The sequence below is a fragment of the Eucyclogobius newberryi genome, unplaced genomic scaffold, assembly GCF_026437365.1.
Source record: "Eucyclogobius newberryi isolate DKJ021-1_F unplaced genomic scaffold, fEucNew1.0.hap1 SCAF_36, whole genome shotgun sequence".
Classification (NCBI taxonomy): domain Eukaryota; kingdom Metazoa; phylum Chordata; class Actinopteri; order Gobiiformes; family Gobiidae; genus Eucyclogobius; species Eucyclogobius newberryi.
Window position 1 is genome coordinate 46,362 of NW_027316012.1, and position 21,395 is coordinate 67,756.

The following is a 21,395-nucleotide window of genomic DNA, read 5'->3' on the forward strand; positions in this document are numbered from 1 at the left end:
CATATGAAAACGGTTTTATGTATATGGGTAAAATATGATGTATATCAATATTAGTAAGATTATAAGCCATATTTTTATCTTGATACAACTGTCCAAATCATATCTGAATGTGACTCCTGCTGTGCGTGGTTGCCGGTGCTGTTTGGTCCTGCACACGGCTGTGGCAGGTGCTGTTTGGTCCTGCACACGGCTGTGGCAGATGTTCTGTGGTGTTTACTGTGACGGGCACTTCATGGACCCTCTCATGTCCACGCATGTAAATGTCAAGTACAGCTGATGTATGTACATTTAATTATGGCCAGATATTGGTAGCAATAACAATTGATTTCCATTTTCTCTTGAACTTAAAAGCGAACTCAAATGTTCTTCCACTAAAGTCTGTCCAGAGCCTGTTGGCTGAGATCAATAAAATCTCATTCCATTTTCATTTGCTTCCATCAACTTATGGGAAATCTTCATCCAAAGTGTGACGAGAGCGACGATGGTGCAATATGAAGGGTCAGGAGAGTGAAAGTACGTGGTCCTTGTGGTGCAATATGAAGGGTCAGGAGAGTGAACGTACGTGGTCCTGGTGGTGCAATTTGAAGGGTCAGGAGAGTGAAAGTACGTGGTCCTTGTGGTGCAATATTAAGGGTCAGGAGAGTGAACGTACGTGGTCCTTGTGGTGCAATATGAAGGGTCAGGAGAGTGAAAGTACGTGGTCCTTGTGGTGCAATATGAAGGGTCAGGAGAGTGAACGTACGTGGTCCTTGTGGTGCAATATGAAGGGTCAGGAGAGTGAAAGTACGTGGTCCTTGTGCAATTTGAAGGGTCAGGAGAGTGAAAGTACGTGGTCCTTGTGGTGCAATATGAAGGGTCAGGAGAGTGAAAGTACGTGGTCCTTGTGGTGCAATTTGAAGGGTCAGGAGAGTGAAAGTACGTGGTCCTGGTGGTGCAATTTGAAGGGTCAGGAGAGTGAAAGTACGTGGTCCTGGTGGTGCAATATGAAGGGTCAGGAGAGTGAAAGTACGTGGTCCTTGTGGTGCAATATGAAGGGTCAGGAGAGTGAAAGTACGTGGTCCTGGTGGTGCAATATGAAGGGTCAGGAGAGTGAAAGTACGTGGTCCTTGTGGTGCAATATGAAGGGTCAGGAGAGTGAAAGTACGTGGTCCTGGTGGTGCAATATGAAGGGTCCGGAGAATGAAAGTACGTGGTCCTGGTGGAACAGCAATAACACGATCTTCATGGTGTTTCTGCTTGTCATGAAGGAGCAAGGCGATAACAGGATCATCCTATTGGTTAGTGTCCAAGGCGGATTTAACCAGTCACAGATGATTTGGAGAAAAAAAGCTTTTGCATTGGTGTGTTCACACTTTGTTTGGTGCTGGCTGGATTCCACATGGGCCTGTTGGATGAGAGCGTTCTCTCATTGTGACTCTTCGGTGGACATTCTACTGTATTTGTTGTCTACAGTTCTACTGTTCTACTGTTGCTTGTCTCCCAAGCTTTCACCCAGAAAGTCATGTCTGTAAGTGGCTTTAGTGTTTGTTATGTTAGTTCCAGGTTTAGTTCCAGTTTAGTTGCATTTTTGATGCCGTTTTTGTGAAAGTGTGAACTAAGTTACACTGAAAGGCAATAAAAAGCTACAAAGTGTACCAGAAATATAATAAACTACAGATTGTGATCAGTGCTCTTTTTGTGGCACATCACCCCGCCCTGCATCATGAACATCATATTTACATTCAACTAACATTGTCTAAATGATGTTACAAATGTGACCTTCCATTCGAGCTGCGGCCTTTGCACCGGAGGTTACCAAATGGCTTTGCGAGGCTGTCAACAGTAAACTTCCAGTGTACCTCAAATCAATTATGTATTTAAGATTTTAGCACAAAGCTGCCCCCGAGTTTACACCTGTAGTGGTGCTGACATGGACACTAGCGCCCCCACATGTCCAGGCTACAGGCAGACGCTGCAATGGCACAAAAGCTCCAGATTCTTTTCACAAGACTTTCTGGCCAGGCTTTGTTCCACTGTGAGTTCTTACATTCCACATACTCGAGACATTCCACTGCTCTGGTGCTGGAAAGTCCACTCTGTTGGACCCGCACGAGGCCGGAGTATTTCAAACTGCTTTTAGCTGCCATGATCGATGACCGTGTCGTGCTGTGGCGGCAAAGGGCTGACAATGTTTGTAGTTGATTTCTGTCACTTTTGGTGAAAAAGTTCAGTGTTCTCAACTGAACTGCACACGTCCTGACTTCTATATGAAATGCCCTAAACATGTTCTGTGTCTTCTGCCAAAACCACTGCCCAAACCATCTCCAGAGAGCTGGACCAAAGAGCTAGACCTCGCCTGTCTCGCATCTGTGGACCATTTTAGACATTATCAGGTTGTCTTAACTTTGGAACTTTGAAGTCTGAAAATGTACTGTCCAAGACTAAATCGTTCCCTCAGAAAAGTACTTCCATCTTCAATGTCCTCCATGGAGCCATTTATAGGTGAAACTCTGAATGTCCATCCTCCACTGCCTTTTAAACTATTGTCATGATCCTGAAATGCACCGCGAAAGGCTTTGGGCTCATTCATGTGTGTGTCTGATATGAGAAGTTGCTGCTCCGATTTGTGAGCGTTCATGGGTTATTATAAATAAAGTCTGGATTTCTTGTTGAATATAAACTCACTTACTCACTGGTTTGTGATTGCTATTCAGCCAGTTAATCAGATCGACTGTTCCTAGCCTTCTGAAAAGTGAAATGTTCAGTGACATTTTAGATGTTTCTACGAAGCGTGGAGGTCGGCCAGACTTTCAACAACAAAAACCTTTTCCAGAGTTTACAAAGACCACATGAATGCCCCGTTATTATTCACTGCCAAAGTACTCTGTCGAGATCATGACCGATTTCTGTCTGTCCACTCTCTAACGTCCAACTGCCCAGAAACGTGCCACTTTTGCTGTGACTTGAACGTTGTGTGTTCTCTTTTTTGTCGCTGTAGTTGCAGAGATGGTTCTTTTGTCTGTACTGGTCGTGGTTCTGTCTTGGTGTTGTGTATTGATACCAGTCTGTGCACAGTCTCTCCGTATGTGACGTGTGCATGCTCTGCTGTGCGCTGTAGACCGGTGTGTTTTGTCCCGTGTGTCCACCTCGCTGCATGCCTTGTAGAGCCAGGATCCAGTGTGTAACTATACTGCAAAAGTGGAATCACCTCACGCTCAGAATAAAGTGATTTCATAGAATCTCTTTGTGCTTTTGTCTTGCTTTTTGCTGTGTTTATATTTATATTCATTCTAGATTTGATGATTTATAATATAAATAGTTATATTTATTTTATATTTTATAGTATCCTACCTTATTTAAAGTGCCTCTGACAGGTTTTTACGATGGTCTATTTGTGGCTTTATTTGGTGTATTAATACCTGTCGTACATACCGTATGAATTATAGTTTTACACCATTCAAGCAGGTATTTGTGACAGGAAGTGACATCACACCAGGATTCCTCATTCCAGTCAAAGTTTAGAATTTACACAAATAAACAACTTCTATAACCTATAAACATTAATTAAACCAAATAAAGTCGCTCTCATATATTTGTATTTGTCAATTAGGTGAGCTAGGTTAGCTTTGGCCCGGTGTTGGCTGGGTAATTTCCTAGTGTGATGTCATCAATTACAAACAGGAAGTGAAATCATAAATCATAAACCTTAAACGTTAGCTATTCTTTAATAACATGGGTATCATTTTCACACAACTGAAGCTTCCACCAGAGCTAGAATTATAAAACAACGACACTTTTTGAGCCTAACCCGCATTAGATTTAAAGATTTAAGAAAATTCCAAAGGTTTATAAATCAGAACTTTCAAGCGGGATAAGATCTAAATTATATAAATGCATGAACAATTTGGACAGTCAGTCTACTAAATGTATTAAAAATAAATGAAAAAGAGGAAGTAATTTTGTTTTAACTTATGAAGAAAGGGAGCAATTAATTATTATCTCTTTAGAATAAGCAGCATTTTGTTTTTGATTTCCAATTAAACTCATTCCCATTTGCTGAAACTGCTCAGCATGTTTGGTATTTGCGACTAAGCAAATACCGTAATAACAGTCTATTAACAGTTTATTGGATTATTACATTCATATGGACTGTTTCACAAATGCATAATCTCGTTACAATACATCACAGGTTCATGGCTATATTCTTGAGGGCCACATCTTAAAAACATATTACACTGACAAAACATGATCTCAAATCAAAATACATGTTAAATGTGTTTTGATTTGAGATCATGGGATTAACAACATGGGATGTTAATCCCATCTTCTTGTTAGAGTGTTTATTTTCCCCATGATATTCTTTGCCATGTTTGCGACTTTTCTGTGGACATAATACAATATTGTTTTCATTTCATAAGAAACCTTTAAATGTCTGTTTTAAAGAGCAGATGGTGTATTTACTTGACACGCAGCATTCTGACGGGAGCTGCCACTTTTCACCTGGAAACATTCTCCAATGGCATCGTATGTGGATCGGTCCAGTTCCAGTCTGTATTCAGTGTGGACAGCTTCAGCGAGGCGGCCGTGGATCTGTCAGAAGTGAAGTCTGTCCTCCCGAGTTCCCTGTGCTAAAGGAGAACAGTGGTGTAATGGGAGGAAGGAGCTTCAGACGCACAAATCACTCTGTTCTTGACATGTGCATTCATGCAACAGCTCTGAACTTTCACCAGCACATCAGTTCCTCCACACGCTTCAACTCCTCAGTCCTGGTGTTCCACAGACGCTGCTGACAGACCTGTGTGTAAAAGCCATGAAAAGGAGGGTATTTATGAGAAATGAAACAACACGTCTTTTTTCATGCTCTGTTGCTTTAAGGCGTGAATTCAATGTCATGAACAATTCAGTGCGTCATGTACTCCTGCACAGTGGTCCTCCAGACAGTACAGAGCACAGATACAGGAGCAAAAACTACTCAAGTAAAAATATCACAATCATAAAATCTTCTGAGGCAAAAATATTGAAGTACCATCTACCTTAAAAGGTAAATGTATTTGACATACATTGTGATAACTGTTTAAGTGTGCAGCTTATTGATATTTTTTGCTCAAACCACACTTTCCCTCACAACTTTAAGACAGGATATCACCATGAACCTGCAAGAACGAAACAACTCGTTAAGACATGTACTTCACTTTTCAGTCCAGTTCAAACACGTAATGAAGTAGATTGTTCAGATAACGTCTCTCAAATGCAGTGAAGTTAAAGTATAAAGTACTTTTGTCCGTTTTCATGTTGGTGTGGACAGTACATGTTAATCATGTGATCATTTCCAGCCTTAATCCCACCTTCACTCTCACAACACACCACACACTTGAACATGTTGTTAGTGGTAAAACTGGAGCAGACATGGGGAGAACATGCAAACTCCACACAGAAAGGTCCTGTCACCGTGTCGTGTGTAATGGGTAAGTTACACGGATCCTAAGAGTAGACTTGAGATTTAGTAGCTAAACTTCCTGCGCTAGCACAAAGAGTTAATACTACTTCTGTGACCAAGCAAATACCGTAATAACAGTGTATTCACAGCTTATTGGATTATTACATTCATATGGACTGTTTCACAAATGCATAAACTCGTTACAATACATCACAGGTTAGTTTCAACATGTGAAATGCCTAAAGCGCAAGGGCTCGGAGCTCCACTCGCACTGTTATTGCACTGTTACTGCACTGTTACTGACTGCACTGTTACTGCACTGTTACTGACTGCACTGTTACTGCACTGTTACTGCACTGTTACTGCACTGTTACTGCACTGTTACTGCACTTTTACTGCACTGTTATTGCACTGTTACTGCACTTTTACTGCACTGTTATTGCACTGTTACTGCACTTTTACTGCACTGTTACTGCACTGTTACTGCACTGTTACTGCACTGTTACTGACTGCACTGTTACTGCACTGTTACTGCACTGTTACTGCACTGTTACTGACTGCACTGTTACTGCACTGTTACTGCACTGTTACTGCACTGTTACTGACTGCACTGTTACTGCACTGTTACTGCACTGTTACTGCACTGTTACTGACTGCACTGTTACTGCACTGTTACTGCACTTTTACTGCACTGTTATTGCACTGTTACTGCACTTTTACTGCACTGTTACTGCACTGTTACTGCACTGTTACTGCACTGTTACTGACTGCACTGTTACTGCACTGTTACTGCACTGTTACTGCACTGTTACTGACTGCACTGTTACTGCACTGTTACTGCACTGTTACTGCACTGTTACTGCACTGTTACTGCACTTTTACTGCACTGTTATTGCACTGTTACTGCACTTTTACTGCACTGTTATTGCACTGTTACTGCACTTTTACTGCACTGTTACTGCACTGTTACTGACTGCACTGTTACTGCACTGTTACTGCACTGTTACTGCACTGTTACTGCACTGTTACTGCACTTTTACTGCACTGTTACTGACTGCACTGTTACTGCACTGTTACTGCACTTTTACTGCACTTTTACTGCACTGTTACTGCACTGTTACTGCACTTTTACTGCACTGTTACTGCACTGTTACTGCACTTTTACTGCACTGTTATTGCACTGTTACTGCACTTTTACTGCACTGTTACTGACTGCACTGTTACTGCACTTTTACTGCACTGTTACTGCACTTTTACTGCACTGTTACTGCACTTTTACTGCACTGTTACTGACTGCACTGTTACTGTACTGTTACTGCACTTTTACTGCACTGTTACTGCATTGTTACTGCACTTTTACTGCACTGTTACTGCATTGTTACTGCACTTTTACTGCACTGTTACTCCACTTTTACTGCACTGTTACTGACTGCACTGTTACTGCACTGTTACTGCACTTTTACTGTACTGTACACAAGGGCATGGTCAACAACAAATGTTTTGATGGGCCCTGGCCCCCAGGACCAGTTCACTTTTGGGCCCTTTGGAATGGTTCAGTTCATTGCAGACTGCTCTATGCTTATGGTCCTGGCTCTGCTACATGAACAACTGACGTAATCCAAACATAACAAAGGTTTATTCTCTGTAAAAAATCTAAATTATACTTTACCACCCTGAGGCAGATTTTCAAAGAAAGATATTTAGTCAAGCTTTAGTTCCTGCATTTATTTTACTTGTCTGCATCTCTTTGTACGTTTTCGTTAATGTTTTAATGTTTCTGTGTTTCAACCTTTCTTTCTGCTCTGGAAATGTTTTCTTGACCCAAGTGCTATGCGTAGATAAACAGGAAACAGCTGATGCTATGTTTGTTCTATCCTCTTACCTTGATAAAGTCACTCTTTATTTATTCCCATTATATGAACTTTCTGTAAATGACTGCTTGGAGTATAGTTCAACAGCGAGCAGCAGCTACTCGCAGCAGCGAGCAGCAGCTACTCGCAGCAGCGAGCAGCAGTGTCGAGTGCACTGATGTGAAAGCCCAGGTTGCTGCAGGAAGGAGCAGTGGATCGATGGCATTAGTATTCACAGCTCTGAGCCCCCTGTGACTCCTGAGGCCACCAACAGTCGATGTCCATTACCCACTGCCCACTGGGCCTAACTTAACGCGGGGCCCTTCCTCCCACCCATACTTCAGATTATTGACATATAAAGACATACTGAGCAGGTGGACACACCGGGCTGCTGAACACAGACACCAGCACAAGCTTTCAAATCTGGATCAAATCTGCTTTTCATTCACAGGACATGAAGTCACATCCGATAAGTAATGGTGCCGGGTTATCCAGGCCCCCAGGCCCCTGGGGCTCGACATGGAGCTGTCTGCATGAAGCCTGGGCTCATTGTACTAGAGGAGGGCCCTTGAGGTTCAGCTGAGCAGCTCATGTGGCTCCTGTGGCTCCTGTGGCTCCTGTGGACTGGGCAGCAGAGCCCATGTTTGAATGGAGCTGCGGTGATGATAGCCTGAACACAATAGTGACATCTGAGCAGAGCTGGTTAGAGAAGACAAAATATTTTACTGTCACTTCAAAATTATATTTCTGAAGTAAGTAGAAGTACAAGTTAGTGGTCCAAAATGACTAAAGCGAGAGTAAAAAGATATTTGGTGAAACTACTACTGAAGTACAAGTAACAGTAAAATATTTGGCCTGGACGGTGGCAAGACCAGACCATCATCACATGATCTCTCTGGGTGGAGTCTGCATGTTCTCCCCGTGTTACCGTGGGTTCTCTCCAGATTCTCCCCGGGTTCTCCGGCTTCCTCCCACCGTCCAAAGACATGCATGTGTTAGGTAAACGTTGGTGATTCTAAATTGGCCCTAGTGAATGAATGTGAGAGTGAATAATTGTCTGTAATGTCTATGTCTCTGTGTCAGCTCTGCGACAAGTTGGCCACTGTCCAGGGTGTGCCCCGCCTAAGGCCCAAAGTCACTGGGATAGGCTCCAGTTACCCGAAGGGAACAGGCTGGATGGATGGAAAATAAAAACATGAATATTGTCATTTTGCGCATGGAGAAAACATACAAATATTATTATTATTATTATTAATGATATTGCATTTTCTTTAATTAGCACTTTTCAAGACACTCAAAGACGCAGATTATTTTATCATTATTATTACATGATCTTGATCATTTATATTAATATCAATAAACAAAACAATCTAATGAGGCTCTGGTGTTACTTTCGTATGGTTGAGCGGTTTTACCTACATTTTCATAGTTTGCAATGTTTGGCAGCTATCGCTAACTCTCCCATTGAAAATGGATTGGAATGACCACAGTGTTTAGAAAGTAGGCGTTAATTTTGGAAGAGTTAGCACAATGCAATGTTTGGTATTTCCACCTCCCGTTACTTTGCCATACTTCAAAATGCACATTATCAATAGGATGATGGAAACTTAACAACTACCCTGGGTTCTGTAATTAAATAACATCCAAAAATAAAACCCCGGATGAACAACACGCTAGTTTGAATCCAGCAGAGCTTCGAATCGGTTCAGAGAGGCTTAATCTGCAAGAAGCTCCCTGAGGATGAGCCCAAATACTTCAAAGCTGACTTCCCCAGAGCAGATTCACTGTCATCCAATAGTAGTGCAGGCCCATGTCAGCCGGGGACACAGCCTGAGCTTGTCCCCTGAGTGAGTCTTGGACTGTTCTGGACAGACCTCATTTCTCCGGACCCCACCGTGTCTGAACTGTGGCATCATGTTCAAAGGGAGCTCCAAAGGGATAACAGCTGTGAGAGAGCGTCCCATGCCTCCACCAGACACCCCCCCACCTGCATACTGACTGCATTACACACATGCAGACCAGAGGACAGGTTATGTTTCTGTGATGGAGTTAAGGCAAGGCAAGGCTATTTGTAGAGCACAATTCATACACAAGGTAATTCAAAGTGCTTAACACAACAGGAAAAAAAATATATTGAAATCACATGCAAATAAATAAAGATATGAAATAAATCACAAAACCTTTCTTTCTATTCATTCAATTTAACAATTTTGCTGACATGAATCATGCATTTTGTCCGTGCTTCGTGATTTTCCAGATGGAAAACCAAATCTATTGGCCCAAACTGGCAGACACTCCAGACATTCTTTCTCATATTTATTTGACATTGCCAGTATGACAGGCGCCTCCAGGATGGGCAGATCGCTTTTAGATTGATTCTTTCCTATGCTTGACCTTCCCTAGAAATCAGCGCGCTATCTGCCTCTGCACACGTCTGTGCTGAGCGTATATATCTTTTACCATGACTCTCTGGTCGACGCCTACACCTTATGTGTGGAGCTTTTGTATCTTTAACGACAAAACCCAGTCTCATCTGCCCCTCCCTAGATTTAGCTTTTGCTAAACTAAGTGTCCCAGACAAAACTCGATCAAAGCTTTTAGTGTTAAAACTGGCTCTTGACCAGTGGGCAGGTGCCCCAGGCTCTTCCTGGACTTTGCAGTGGCCTTAGTGCCGACTGACAATCTGATCACCGTGTGTTCGAGGAGTTAAGGCTTAATACACACGAAAAGTGGACACAAAGGAGCTCTACTGTCCCGCCCACTTTGAGGGCTCTTTTCTCCTGGCCATCAGCTCGTCAGCAAATCAAGCCACTTGATAAGCTTGCCATTTTTTGTCTCCTCTCTAGGGGTTCGACCGATATATCGGTTGGCTTACATTATTGGTGAATAAGGGCACTTGGAGAAATATCGTGTCAATATTGCAGATTTTCCAGTTTAAACCCCAGTTTAACTGAGATTGCAGATTTATTGTCCTGGTTCATGGTCCATATCTCTGTAATCATTGGGCTAATTAAGATGAAACAAAAACTGGCAAAAAAAATCACTCTTCTGTTAGCATAAATAAAACGTAAGTTGGTGCCAGTATTCAACTCTAAAGATGTGATTGTTGTCAGCTGAAAGGACTTTAATAAACTAATAATGATTTCATAGGTCCCGCCTCCATCTGGGATTATGACTTTTATTCTAAAATGTGAATGCAGCCTATAATGGTGGGGCAGGTGTGCGAGAGAGGGCACGTGTGGGTGAGGGGCAGGTGTGCGAGAGAGGGCAGGTGTGGGTGAGGGGCAGGTGTGCGGGAGAGGGCACGTGTGGGGGAGGGACAGGTGTGCGAGAGAGGGCACATGTGGGTGAGGGACAGGTGTGCGAGAGAGGGCACGTGTGGGGGAGGGACAGGTGTGCGAGAGAGGGCACATGTGGGTGAGGGACAGGTGTGCGAGAGAGGGCACGTGTGGGGGAGGGACAGGTGTGCGAGAGAGGGCACGTGTGGGTGAGGGGCAGGTGTGCGAGAGAGGGCACGTGTGGGGGAGGGACAGGTGTGCGAGAGAGGGCACGTGTGGGTGAGGGGCAGGTGTGCGAGAGAGGGCACGTGTGGGGGAGGGACAGGTGTGCGAGAGAGGGCACGTGTGGGTGAGGGGCAGGTGTACGAGAGAGGGCAGATGTGGGGGAGGGGCAGGTGTGCAAGAGAGGGCAGATGTAGGGGAGGGGCAGGTGTGCAAGAGCAGACATGGGCGATGAAGGGGGGGTTCAGGTATGTGAGAGCGGGCACAGGTGGGAGAGGGGCTGTTTGCAGTCATGAGCTCTCAAGGAGCCTTCACACCGCGGCGTCAAATTCACGCTCGACGCAGAAGTTGGACGCCTGCGCATTCTCGACGCCCCGGAAGCGAGTCAAAAATAAATGAACAGACACGTGTCCGCTGTCTACGCACATGTGTGTGTCGGCTCAGCGGGCTCTCCTCGCCTCCCTTTGCCCTTCATACTGGCTTTTTAATGCACTTTTTATGTTTAAACTCAAGTATTTTCCATAACCGACTTGTTTCTCTGCATAGCCTGAGCTCCTTATTGTATTATTAATCAATTAATGAACTGATTAAACTGTTTTCTAGTAGGCATTCTTCAAAAGCTGAATTGCCTTATTGACTACCAATCTACGGTGATCGGATCACGCGTATTTCTATACTTATGATTAAATGAAGGCATAGAGTGGCGAATTCAAGATGTTCCCTTGTTATTTTTATATACACAGTACAACTTGGGGTGCCACCTGTGAGCAGCTGGGACACTAAACGTTGTGACGAGCCCCAGTGCGCGTCTTCATGCTTCGGGCGCACTTTACAGACTGACTACATCCCGATGCCGTCTATGCACCTTCACTTTAGCCCTATGAGGAACTTCTTCCCGGGGAGAAATGCGTACAAGTCACTGGAGCGTCATCTCTGATTGGCTACTGCGCCGCCTCGCCGCAGAAAAGTTGGACAAAGCTGAACTTTTCTGCGGCGAACACTTTGGACGCCACGAAGCCTCGGACGCCCGTCAAAGCGTCGAGAGCGGAAAATGCCAAAACGCCCCCGACGCACCGCGCTCGACGCCAAAAAAGCAGGAATTGCGCCGCGGAAAACGCAGGAGGTGTTAGACTTTGAATGTAAACTGGACTCTTTGGTGTGAAGGCCCCTTCAGACTTGAGGCCCAGAGGAATCTTCTCACATAGATGCATTTCTGGAGTACACGAGTACTGAGTCTGTACCCCAGAGTACGCGAGTACTGAGTCTGTACCCCGTAGTATACGAGTACTGAGTCTGTAACCCATAGTACACGAGTACTGCATATTTGTCATTGTTTACTCCTCAGTTATAACTTTTTATTTGGGGCCCCAAAAAAAAGCAAAAGAGCAAATTGAGGAAAAACAAGAAGAGGGAAAAAAGAGAAAAATTGTAAAAGTCGGTCAGTCTGGTTTGTCTCACAAATCAACAGAACACATCAGTAAATGGCACAACGCCAAGACGGTGTTGCAGAGTAGAGATAAGGGCAGCACAGAGCACCTTTCAGCGCCTGTGACAAACCAGCTCCGAAAGAGCCAAGCACAGTAAACTATAGTCCAGCTGCTACTGCTGATAGCTGCTATGGCACATTCAGGACGCTTCTGATTACAGCTCAGATCAGGCTGGAATAAACGCCCGTATAACAACACATCTTTACTTTGGACAGTTTGAATAGGGAACAGCTTATGTTTAGTCATTTCAGAGACCTGCACAGTTTCCCTGCCCAGAAACATGACCATTTGGAGACACTTTGCCTAGTCTGACAAAAACCTCCAGCGAATTACACCTGCAAGAGACAGCACTAAAGCTGCTTAATGCTCATATACATTTACATGATTGTATTATTACATTTATTTATTACATACTTTTATTATTATATATTGGTTTATGTTGCACCTTAATGCAAAGGTAAGTTCCTGGTTTGTGAATTGTTCGCTGATTCTGATTCTTTTCTATGAAAAGAAAATAATTTAGCAGTTATTTAGGCTGGGTTATCCTGTTAATATAGGACTGTTGTAGTGGATGCAGTTGGAGTGCAGAAATGCAGACAAGGCCTGATTTTGGGCAAATCTGAGCTCCACCACAGTTAAATAGAGTGGGGAATGAGCTTGTGGTTGTGATGTAACATTACTCAGTTGTTGGGTGTGTGGCAGATCTGATATTCAGTCCTTGATAACCTAATGTCAGGTTAAAGCACCATTTTCATATTTGCACTGTCTCTTCTTATCCCTCAGCTTGTAGAGTCGTAGTATATGTAGAAATATATGTTATTTACTTTTCTGCTTGTGCATATTTATTTTTGTCTTATTTGAACATTTTTCTATTCTTGCTACTTTAATGATACTGCATTTTTTTATTACACCTTATTTTTGTCACAATGCAAAATGATTCAGAGGAACAAGACAGCAGTAAGTAAACAGTTACAAAAAAGGGTGAAGATAATGATTTTGCAGGTGGAGTTGGATGTGTCAGGATTTCTGGTTTGTGAATGTGAGAAGGAAAGAACCAGTACAGGCAGGTAACAGGGCAGGCAGACAGGATTCAAGGCATGCAGTTGACTGGACCGAGGTTTATGCAAAGAGATGAAGGGAGCTTCAAAGATATGACAGTTGGTATGAGAACGTTCTCAAATTCAAATGGTTCCATATAGCGTGGAACAAGTTTCTTAGAATCCACCTTTGAAGGAATGTCTCTGGATAAAAGCCAAACTTTCTAACCACATTGTTTGTCTGTAATTTTGTTCAGCTGAACAAAGTAAAGCAGCCCAAATCAGCGACAGCAGAGCAGGTTGTTCTTAACTGACAGAACTGCAATGTCCTCTATCAAGCAGAGGACCTTGTCCTTTAGACAGTGTCCTAAATTCAAAGGCCATGGCTACAGAGCCGCGGCGCGGTCAAATAGCCCAGCAGTTTCAGGAGCCGCGGCATGGCTAACCCTAACCCTAACCTTAACCTTAACCTTAACCCTAACCTTAACCCTAACCCTAACCCTAACCTTAACCTTAACCCTAACCTTAACCCTAACCCGGCGCGGTCTAACCGCGCGGTCTAACCCGGCGCGGTCTAACCCGGCGCGGTCTAACCCGGCGCGGTCAGTTAGCCCAGCAGTTTCAGGAGCCGCGGCACAAAATAGCCTAGCACAGGGGTGGGCAATTATTTTCCTCCGAGGGCCATATTCGAATCCAGGCAAGTAGCGGAGGGCCGGCCCGCGATCATTGGTGTGAAAAAAAAAAAATCCCAAAAATTAAATATCAAATAAAATATCACTTTTCTGTCAACTATAGGCTATTGAATATATTCTTTAATTCATTACACGTTATATTTTTTAAGGATACAAGTGCAGACAGATGCCTGAGGGCAAAAAAGGATTTTTTTTTTAATATTACTTGGACAAGCTTGGCGGGCCGGATTGAAAGGCGCCCCTGCCCTAGCAGTTTTGGCCGCGCGCCACGGCTCTGTAGACGCTCCCAAATTCAAAAGGAGCCAAGCCAGTGGCAGATGAGGTAAGAGAATTATGAGCATACTCCACCAATTATTCGGTTCCTGACCAGCAACACAGCGGAGAGCAGCTTCAAGGTCTTGCACTGGCCGTTAGCCTGAGGATGGAACCCAGAAGATAGACTCACCTTGGCTCCCCAGGCTGAGCAAAAATGTTTGCTGGCTCCGGAAACAGACTGGGACCATGGTCAGAAACCACATCCAGAGGTATTCCATGAATACGGTCCAGGTCAACAGGAATAGGACACTGGCAAATAGCCGGAAGTAGGTTTTGGATTTGCCGCCCGGGTGCTATCTGATATTGCCTAGAGCAGTGGTTCTCAATCTTTTTCAGTTGCGACCCCCAAAAAAATAAGTTTTTGCATTCGCTCCCCTAAAGTGATAACGTAGTCTTTGATTTTATTTTGAGATTTAGGATTAAGGACAAGGCTCCTACAGATGACGTGCTCAGTGAATGTCTCAGACAATGGGGAACAGAGGATGATGAGGTGCTGGAGGGACCATCATGGGAGGACACGCCCCTACTGTACCACCGCAACATAACTGAAGTGGCTGATATCACGAAATACTACCAGGGCACTGTCCTCGCGCCCTTTCTCTTCACCCTCTACACTGCAGACCTCAGACACGACACGGGCAGCTGTGTCCTGCAGAAGTTCTCTGACGACTCTACCATCATCGGACTCATCACGGACGACGATGATGCGGAGTACAGAGGCCTTGAGCAGGACTTTGTGGACTGGTGTCAGCGGAACCACCTCCTCATCAACGCGGGAAAGACCAAGGAGATGGTGGTGGACTTCCGTAGACGCCACTCTGCTGGCCCCTCACCAGTGAACATCCAGGGACGGGACATTGAGAGAGTGGACTCATACAAGTACCTGGGTGTTCATCTGAAACCCAAACTGGACTGGACTCATAACACAGACACACTGTACAGGAAGAGCCAGAGTCGGCTCTACCTCCTGAGATGACTCAGACGGTCTTCAGGAGTGACAGGGCCACTCCTGAAGACCGTCTACGACTCTGTGGTGGCATCAGCCCTCCTGTACGGTGTGGCCTGCTGGAGCAGCAGCATCACAGAGAGGGAGAGGAAGAAGCTGGACAAAGTCATCAAGAAGTCCAGCTCCGTCCTGGGCTGTGCTCTGGACTCGGTGCAGGAGGTGGGGGACAGGAGGGTCCTGGCTAGGTTCACATCTATGCTGGACCATGAGTGTCACCCCCTGCGGGACACTCTGTCCGCTCTGGAGAGCAGCTTCAGTGAGAGACTGATCCACCCTCGCTGTGTGAAGGAAAGGTTTTGTCTTCCTTCTGCTGCTGTCAGACTTTATAACAAACACTGCTAGCCCTGAACATGTGCTGACTGATGTAACCATGTGCAATACCTGTAAATAAGAGTGTTCTATTTTGTTTTTATTCTGTTTACTTACCTGCTAATAGTATTACCTATTACCTAGTCTTGTGCTAGCTATTTTCACTTTATTCTATTATCATTATTTTATTATTATTGTCTTATTTTTATCTTTATCTTTTTATTTTTTTATTTATCTATTATATTTTTATTCCCAAGAGTTCTATTAAGAGTGTTTTTTTTTTTTTAAAACTTCCTATAATCTGTCCTTTCCTCCTGTTCTACTGCGTTGTAACAACACAATTTCCCCTTGTGTGGATATTAAAGGATTATCTTATCTTCCCAATGGCTAGAAAGAGCCGGTCTGAAGGACAGAAGCCCTGATCATGGCAGCACAGGAGCAGGCCCTGAACACCAGATCAATAGAGGCCCAGATCTACCACACCAGACAAGACCCAAGGTGTAGGCTGTGCAAAGGGGGCCCTGAGACCATCCCGCATATAACTGCAGGGTGTAAGATGCTGTCAGGGACAGCATACATGGAGCGCCATAACCAGGTGGCTGGCATAGTGTACAGAAACATCTGTGCAGAGTACAGGCTGGAGACCCCAAGGACAAGGTGGAAAACACCCGCAAAGGTGGTGGAGAACAACCGAGCCAAGGTCCTCTGGGACTTCCAGATACAGACAGACCGAACCAGCCGGACACAGTGGTGGTCGACAAGGGTCAGAGGAAAGCCGTGGTGGTGGACATTGCAGTGCCATGGAAACATCCGGGAAAAGGAACATGAGAAACTAGAGAAATACCAAGGCCTCAGAGAGGAGCTGGAGAAGGCCTGGAGCGTGAAGGTATCGGTGGCGCCTGTAGTGATCGGAGCACTTGGAGCAGTGACCCCCAAACTGGAGAACCCTCAAGCTCCCAGGGGCCTCTGGTAGAGGACCCAAGCTTAAAGGGGGAGAAAATAGAGACCGCCCGCGGAGGGTGAGGAAGAGTTTATATATATATATATATATATATATATATATATATTAATGGCTTGGTCTGCTGTTGAAAAAATGAAATATTTTTATTGCACTTTCTGATCACTTTCAGCAACCCTTGTAAATACCTTTAAACTAACAATATTACTTTTTTTTTTTAAAGCAATCTATTTTTGTTCAAAGAAATAATGGAGCCAATATTCAGTGACATTCATAGGCCATAAGCAGGTTTTTCTAGCATGCAAGTTTGTTCCCGCTGACGAGGGTATCACGCAGGTCAGATGTAAAGGCAAAATGTATAACTAAATCTCCTCTGATGGATAATGTAACACGAATACCAAAACACAGAATAAAACAATAAAAACACAAAGAACTTACAGTGAGCAATACACATACAACAATATACAGTCAAATCAGCCCCTAAAGCAAATGTAATTAAAAGGCTCAACTAAATAAAAAGGCTTTGAGCTTTAAAAGCAACAACAGAATCCAGTGACCGTAGGGAGAGCGGAAGATCATTCCAGAGTCTGGAACGGCCTGGAAGGATCTGTCTCCTCTGGTCCGAAAACGAGTGTGAGGAACCAATTGCAGTTTCTGATTCAAAAACCTGAGTGAGCGAGGGCGAGTGTACGGTCTGAGGTCCTGATCCAAAGACCTCAGTGAGCAAGGGGGAGTGTACGGTCTGAGGTCCTGATCCAAAGACCTCAGTGAGCAAGGGGGAGTGTACGGTCTGAGGTCCTGATCCAAAGACCTCAGTGAGCAAGGGGGAGTGTACGGTCTGAGGTCCTGATCCAAAGACCTCAGTGAGCGAGGGGGAGTGTAAGGTGTGATCAGATCACTGATGTACAGAGGGACCTGACCATGCAAAGCTCTAAAAGTCAGGACTAGAATTTTAAACTGTATCCATGGAGACAGGCAGCCAGTGAAGGGTAAAATATGGGCCTTTCTATTTGTGCGGGTCAAGATCCTCACTGCAGAGTTCTGAACCAGCTGCAGACGAGACAGCTGTTACAATAGTCTAAACGTGAAGACTCAAAAGCATGAAATATGAGTTCCAGATCATTTTGAGACAGCATTTTCCTGATTTATGAGATTTTCCCAACTGGATGAAACAGGTCCTCGTCAACAGCTTGGAGTGGTGCTCTAAAGACATGTCTTTGTCAAAGATAATCCCCAAGTTTGTAAGACTTGGTTAAGCAGTCTGGCATAAAACACACAAATACTGGTTTATCCCTGGAATCATCAGTGTCTCTGTTTTGTCAGCATTTAGCAACAGAGAGTTTTTACTCAGCCATTGTTTTATTTGCACTAAACAAGGCCGCAGTTATTTTATTACTTGGTTAACGGATTTTTAAATGAAACATATTGAACAGGCGGATGAAATATAAATATAATTTCAATTTCAGAAGATTTTTTCTTCATAAAACATTAATATAATAATTCAAGGAAATATGGCGACAGGCAGGAAAAATATAAATGTCAAAGAAAGCATTTGATGAATTTGGCACCGAAGTCTCTGAGCACGAACAGCGGAGTTGACATTTTCAACAGCGTCCACTCCAGAGACGGTCATGGGTGCTGCTGCAGGTGATTCCCATGACATCGTGGTCACATATTTTGTCGGGCAGGTGTCTGTTTAGTATATCTTCAACTGTATCATCCCCATCACCACTTGCATATTTTTTCAAGGCAATATGGCCTCCAGATAGTACGTTTATGCGAAACCACGCACTGAGCGCTCTGAGCGCTGGCCACTTTGGTGACGCCATTTTAAATACCCATGATGCATCGCGCATAGGCACATAGCGTCAGTACAATTGTGGCTGTGGTCCGGCAACAAAATCAGGCGATTATGGTTTTTCTGTGATTTAATTGTGTTAAAATCAAGTGCAAAACGGTGCTCTGACAATATTTACAGTGAAAAAAAGTTGAGGAACAAAACACGCATTTATAGGTTTGCCTAGACTTCTCCTTCAAAGTCTTTCAAAACCATTACGCAGACGTTACCTCCACTGTAGCTTAGCACAGACTGAGGCAGAGCTGAAGAGCTCGCCTTTAAACCCCCGTTAGCCCCTCCCACATTACAAAACAGACATGAAAATAATATTTACACCATTTCAACAAATAAATGGATAACTTTTCACAGTATAACAGATAGAAAAATGTAATAATTATCTTAGAAAAATTTAAAACTAAATAAACAAGCTTGGAATATGGCTAAAACAGTGCATGTAAATAATTTGTGGCTCATTTGATCACTAAAGACTGAGGCATTTAAACCCAAACGCGGATGTGTCCGGGATAATATAATAGATGCATGGTTTGCCAAAAACGCACCACGAGAGGAGAGTGAGGAGGAGAGTGAGGGAACGCAGCGTGCAGGTGAGTGAAACAGTAGATTTTGCGTGTTTTTCATTGGTAGAACTGACGCTTCTAAGTGTGCACCCTTATTCTGGAGGAACAGTGGCAAATGGTTTTAAAATGTGTATTTGCGATTAAAGGATTGGGCGTGACGTGCAGCAGCGGGGAAACGGGCGTGCGCGTCTTGAACAGACGCAAACATCAAGAAGAGGGATCAGACGTGAGCACCTGGCACGTTTCCTACTGTCCAGGCTCGTGCACTCCGAACACAAGGCTTGTCTGCGCTTGACCTGCACACCAGACCTTGTGCCTCTTCTCCTCTTCTTCCTTCTTTTCCCCGGGCCTCGGGACAGCAGCAAAAAATCAGGGGAGGTGGGCGGACAAACAAGGGGTGGTGGAAAGGCTTGTTTGTATCGGTCCCATGACTCAAAAAGCGACTCCATTGACACTTTGATGCGGAAAAGTGAGCCTCGGTCGTAAACCCGTACAGCAGAAACACAACAGACTGCATATGTTGTAACGATCATCACTAATAAGAACAGGAGTCGAGCAGTGGCGTGGCCAAACACAGGCGCCATCTTGGATCTCTCTCAATCTCTAGAGCATATATACCCTCCAATAGACTAACGAGGGAATGAAGGGAGAGAGGGAGCATATGTGCCCCGCCACGGCAATTGTCGGACCATGTCGGCCTCGGTGAAACTGAGAAAAACAGCATTTTATTTTTTTTGCAGAATGTGCTAGTTAAAGTTATGAATAAGCCCCTGTGTGCTTCAGATAACACTATTGGTTGTCTTAAACGTATACATTAAGCTGTTAAAAATGTGGAGTTTTCGGGTCTTTTTCCTGCTCTCCTGGGGGGCGTCACCTTTTTCTAGCCAACGTATTGTTTACATTTTCCACCAATCAGCTGTGATCTGCATGGCTACAGCTGCGTGCTCCGTGTTTTCTTCTCATTACTCCAGACCGTCTGCAGAGCACAGTCTTCAGAGCACAGTCTTCAGAGCTTACATTTCCTGGACTACATTGCAACGGAACTGTTTACTCAGGTACACTTTTACTTTACTACTAAATTATTGCTTTAACGCTGTGTTTTAAGGCGGTCTCGTGATCACTTTAGAATCTTACTTGTCTGCTCCGGTGGAGCTAATACTAAGCTAACATGTTGCTTCAGTGCACTCTGCAATACGGGCTTAATGTGACTACTTGCTGTTATCACCATGTTATCGGGTTATTTTTCGGCGTGGGTTGGCCCGTGGGTTGTGTGGGTCGTGCTTTGTGTTTCTTTTATGGTGCTAAACTGGCTGTTAGCCCCACAGCCCGGAGCTAAACGCAGCTATTCGGAGCTAAGTTGTAAGCTAAACTTTGCTATGTTATCGGGTTATTTTTCAGCGTGGGTTGGCCCGTGGGTTGTGTGGGCTAATCCAGTTACATGTCTACCCGGAGACATTTTGAGTTATTCACAGATTCTGAAAGTGTGTCTCAAAGCTTTCCAATGATGTCTCACTCATGTAGATCTGATAATATTTGAGTAAGTTGTGGTCATTTGAATGTATACAACTCTCAAACCCATTCACTGAGAAAACGGCCTCCAAAGTTTCTCACCGGAGTGAGCCCAGAGTCACAGGGGGGCTCATTTGCATCTCATTGAGATAAGCCCTCCCCCCTGTAACACTGACACCACCTCCCCCTACAGCTGTCACTGAAGACTCAAGAGGAGTGTTGTTATTGATGGTAACTGGACTTGAATCTGAATTAGAAGTTACTATATTAAAATGGAAATACTTGGATTACAAAAGGCCCTGAATAGAATCAAAGAATCAGAATGAGAATAGGGTTCATTGCATTTGTCGATAAACATAATTCACAGGTGATTCATTCAACACAAACAACAAAAGATAAGATAAGATAGCCTTTAATGTTACAACGCAGTAGATACAGGGGGAAAGGACAGTAACTTATAGGAAGTTTAAAAAACACTCTTAATAGAAGAACTCTTATAAACAGATGCCAGGGCCAGGTATACGAACTGCAACGGGTCCATGGCTTTGAATATATGAGATATGAGATAATAGATATGATATGTACACCACCAGAGTCCAATTACATCAGAGATCACATCCTCATCCTCTTCTTCGTCTATGTACTCTTCTGTGCTGTGACTCTCGGCTCTTGGCATCAAAGCTGTAAACAAATAACAGGACATTTAAGAAATGGCCAACTATTTCACATAAAACACTCATTAACTATTTTTTTTTTTAACACAAGGTGAGAGTTTCAATATAAATACCTGAAGTGTTGATAACTCTTGATCTTTGGAAGCCGTCTGAAGAAGGGACTCAGATGCTTCTGCCAGTCCAAGTTCTTGACAAACACTTTGCCATCCGCCGTTCCAACAAGCTGT